Source organism: Montipora foliosa, chromosome 13, assembly GCF_036669935.1.
Source record: "Montipora foliosa isolate CH-2021 chromosome 13, ASM3666993v2, whole genome shotgun sequence".
Taxonomy (NCBI): Eukaryota; Metazoa; Cnidaria; class Anthozoa; order Scleractinia; family Acroporidae; genus Montipora; species Montipora foliosa.
In genome coordinates this window covers 38,035,978-38,040,977 of record NC_090881.1, presented here as the reverse complement: position 1 = coordinate 38,040,977, position 5,000 = coordinate 38,035,978, and the positions used below count along the sequence as shown (strand labels likewise).

General features: G+C 36.1%; 1 protein-coding gene across 2 annotated transcripts in view; it reads left to right on the top strand.

Moving 5' to 3' along the window:
• The window catches only part of LOC137983207 (fibroblast growth factor receptor 1-like), a 44,338-nt gene that overhangs the window by 10,726 nt on the left and 28,612 nt on the right, over positions 1-5,000 (top strand). The gene's annotated exons all lie outside the window — the stretch shown is intronic.

Below are 5,000 nucleotides of genomic sequence, written 5' to 3'. Positions count from 1 at the left end.
TACTTTATTGAACCTCCCCAAAGGGGCTTTTCAGGAACACTTTTCAGGAATACTTGTGTGATAAAGATATATATAAGAACCAATTTTTTCCAAGCTAGGCTAAGAAGGTTCTTATAAAAATGGTGCTTTCTAGTAATTGGAAAATTAGGCTACAGACTGTACTCAGGTTCTTAAATTTTTGAAAATAAAATAAAATATTAAGTAAGGTGTTTGTCCTTGGTGGATGTGGCCTACTTTGGGCCTATTTTTTGTACAATGTTATAAAAATCCCTCTAATCCAAGTATGTTAAAGCCATATTTGAAGTTTGTACAAAGCTATGCAAGATAAACAGAACAAAAACAACATTAAAACATGGTACAGTGTGTTGCTGCTGGGACAAATTTATATTCATGTATATAGTTCTGGTAGAGCTTGTTACAGGTATATTAAATTTGTGTATTCAGTGTTTGACTGAATTTCTTAAAATAAGAACCCGATGGAAGATCGTAGGCTAAAACAGGCTAAAGGAGTCTAAATGCACTGTCTTACCCTAACTGGTTCTTAAAATGTACTGGTTCTTTAATGCAGATTTTTACTGTAACTTTTTGTACAATTTTTCAGAACAAAATTTTGCTTCAAACTCTTTTATTCTCATTGTAAACACTTACAAAGTAGTCCATGTAGATTATTGTCAGTGCCAGCTTTAGCAAGATTTTGCAAGCTTGCGCGAGGATTCTAAAATAAAATCTTACAACTTTGGGGTATTTTCTCACTACAACCTCCCAAGAATGATCTAAATCCTATCTAAGGGCGCATTTGATTGACCCTATTCTGGAATAAGGATATGTGGAGTAATGATTAAAACGGTATGTTTGGTGCGTTTTGAAGCAGCAAGGATATTAAAAATATGTTTAAAATAGCATTTTAGCAGATGTTTGACAATTTTAATGTGAATCTCCGTAAAAACAAAGGATTTCTAACTGATATTCCTTGTATTTCTATTCCGGATTATGGTCAATCGAATGCACCCTTAGAAACAAGTTCACAAGAATCTTAACAAAACTTGTAACATTCCATTTATTCAGTAAAACACGGGAATGTAAGATAAATGGTGAAAGAACCAATAAGATTTAACCAGCAATTTATTGTAGAACAACATAACTTAATTATCTATAATAAAATAAAGTAGAAACCACATTTTGAAAAGGCAAGAAAACAAGACCAACAGCACTTTATGCTAATTTTTTTACAATAGGGCACTTACACTACGTGTACTTACATTTTCATTTTGGTGCATTACTTTGCTCTCATCAGCAAAAAAAAAACGACAGAAAAGGCAAATTTAAGGTTGTGTGAAGGACATAAGCGAAAGATGGTGAAATTTTCAATAATTATACTCTCTACGCTTCTTTGCCGTTCTTGCTGGTATAATTTTTGGCCAGTCCCTGGCATTTTAAGGCAGGGTGACAGAAAATTGCGTCTTCCTTCAACTAATGCGAATGCATACTTTTGAATACTGCCGTTGATGTCATTGCATAATGCCTAAGGAGAGCTTAACTTACAGGAATAGTCGAGAGTAACTACAACATTTTTTTTTTATATTTGTACCTAATCTTGGTTTCCTCTGGAACTATAAGCCTTAAACATACTCAGATACAATAAAAATACATCTACATATTACATAATATTGTCTTTCCAATCTTTTCAGAAATTCAAGGCAGTGACAACTTGACTACGATGTTATAAAAAGTGCCTATTGTACTGGTTTTGGTGACTTGAGTACAACAGCAATGAAGTCTAAAACAAAACGAGAATATTTTGTTTAAAATCTGGTTTCTCATTGCTTAAGATCATGAGCTACACAACACAATATCATGGTCTTGGTTCAACAATTACGGACTACTTATCATGTAATTACAACATGGCTTCTGATAGGATGCGGAAAAAATTAAAGATTATGCGGAAATTTTTGGCCATATTGTGCGGAAACATGCGTTGATTATGCGGAAATTACACCGGATTATGCGGAAACTTAAACAAGTTATAAAACTAATAATTAGGCCCGTCCAATGTATTTACATGCTTACGGTAAATCCGTAATCGAAATTGCAACCAATACAATCGCATTTGTGACTGAATTTTTGCCCTTTGTTATTAAAATACATGGAGGAGTCATCAATTTGCGACCAGCTTTCACCGTTGAAATAAAAGGGTTAGCAGTTGGGATTTTCCCGCAACTTTTAGTGAAATAAATAAAGCGATAAAAAATTATTTTGTTTCTCATCAAGAATTTTGTTTCAATTTGGAGATAATGGAGCAAAATTGTAATGCCTTTGGAGCGCGATCCATTCCCTCGATCATTGACTTAGGGTGTGTTTGATTCACCGTATTCCGGAATAAGAATACGTGAAGTGATGAATTCAAAACGGTATGTCTGGCGTTTTGAAGCAACAAGGATAATAAAGATATGTTTAAAATAGCATTTTAGCAGGTGTTCGACATTTTTAATGTGAATCTCCGTAAAAAAGAAGGATTTCGAACTTGTAGTCTATGTAGTCCTATTCCGGAATACGGTCAATCGAACGCACCCTTAGTTTCTTATCAGTTACGTCATTTGCTGAAGTGTACCTGTTTCTCGTCCAATGGGAAGCATTGTAGGAACAAAAACTAGTGTCCAGGCTCATTGGCAATAAAATGCGCGGAAACTACTTATGATCTTTCTTTAAATACGAACTTTCATCTTGCGAACGAAATGGTGTGTTTTCTTCAATGTTCAGGAAAATAAACGTTTCAAAACAGTCAATTTCTTCGGCTTTTATGTTTTTGAGGATGTTAAGGAGCTGCTTTATCACTAATATCAGATATTTCTTCTGTTTTTTGCGGAACATATCGGAATTATGCGGAAAATATCGGCATTATGCGGAAGATGCGGATTTCAGTGAATTATGCGGATCCGCATCCTGTCAGATGCCATGTTACAATAATATGCATGTACCAGTACTACATCCCAGAAGAAATCTCTGCATTACATTGTAAATGGAAGTGTCAACAGTTAGCTGTTTATATTATACTATGAGGTACATCTAGCCTGAACACTCAGACTCAATGCAATGTATGACTAAGCGGTGTTTTGCTTGATTTTGTGTTTAAAGCGGTACACCGTTTTAAACAGGGATAATTAACTTCGATTTGAATTTCCATTTCCTTGGCTTCGAATGGTTAGCTTTTTGCCGGTTCTTTTGCTTATAGTAAGTAAACTGTAAGATGATGAGACTGAATGCGTGGAAGAAATTGAATGCAAGAGTCTAGGTTGGTAGAGGGTATTTACAATGTATGATGCAGAAAAATTTCAGGTTATTGAGGAGCAATTGTGTCAACAACTGTTGGAGACACACAGGACATTGTCAGCAGGCTGATGAAGGCAAGTTGCAGCGTAAAGAAGATTGGGCAAGTTTTGGAGGACAATAATAATTATTAACATTCGAGTGTAGATGAAAGTGCAGTTGTTAAAGTCAATGGAGAGGTCATGAGTATTGTTATTTTGGGATCAAATCATGGAGGGTGACAAAGAGACAAATGTTCAGTTGACACATGGCAATTGAGATCAACTAGTTGTTCCAGTGATCAAAATGGGTGTTCCCTTTGAAGAGGACAAATCCTTCGCTTACATGTATGTTCTGGGATGAGGAAAGCCGGACTCTGCCTCTCTGGTGTTTGAAAAGTACATGTAATAATTGAGAGCAAGATAGCCCTTATTAAAAAGTTTGTAATTATTCCGTTAAACCCCTTTCGTTGGACACACTTTTTTTTACGTGGCTCTACCCAAGTTTTCAGTTTTTAAGCACCAATAAAATTATTACTAAGCTTTTGTTGGACAATAGCATTTAATTTAGTGAACCCACTGAATGCTGACATTTTGGTCACGGCTGTATTAATAATTGTGGTTTAAGCCACCCCTAAAATCAGTTTTCAGGCCAAAAATGCCTGAAACAAGTTTTCCAGCATTACATTTCCAAACTGTTTTTCTCTGGGATCAAGCCTCTGCACCTCCCTAAAGGTGTGGACCCACACTGTCTTCTAACTTTGCAGCAACCTCTGGATGAATGATTTTCTGGTTTGGAAAGGGGTGATTTCAATTTCCAGTTCTCAGACCCACTGAACAGATTTTAAAATGCACAAAAAGTTGTTTGGAAGAAATAAGACAATATTACCCCAGAATGAAGGAAAACGTATTTCCGAGCCTCTTGATTGCCAAAAAAAAAAGTCCTGGAGGAGCATGCCCCCAGATCCCCCAGTAGCTTGGCCCAGAGGTCCCAAAAAGACCATGTGCATGTGCACCTGTACATCAGTGTTATGGTTGAAAACAACACTGCAAGGGCTGTTCAAAATTCTATTGAGAACGCTGTTAGTCTTCTCGGATGAGGACAATCAACTGTTGGCCCTGTCTCACAACCCTTCATTGTTTATAACCCTGTGGGACATAAAAGAGCTCACACACTACATGTACTGTACATGCATGTATTCCCAAAGAGCAGGGCATGGAGTACCTGGTGTTGTGGTCTGTCCTTTGTAGTATACTGTGGTTGGTAGGGTACTGTAAATGCTCAGGGATACTAGCTACACCAAGCTGAGTAAACAAAGATAATTATGATGATGATGATTGCATTGCAAGGAATATTTTATAAATAAACTGATTTCTTGTGGTATTCCAAAAATCAATCTGTTGAAGTGCCCATGAAATAAAAAATAACCAAAGCTTATTTGAAAGACTTTTTGAAGAAAAGAGACATGGTGTTTTCTTGTTTGAAATATTTCTCTTATCGTTCCAGAGATATTAAAGTCTTTGAGTAAAAACTGGTGAGGTCATCAGTGGTTCCAAAGGAAAACAAATCATAGAATATCCTCAGAAATACATGTATTAAAGTGGGTGTCATCAAACCTGGCACCAGTAATGTACCTCAGTCAATGCATAAAATGACACCCATTGTACAGATGCCATGGCAACAATTGTTTTCAGATC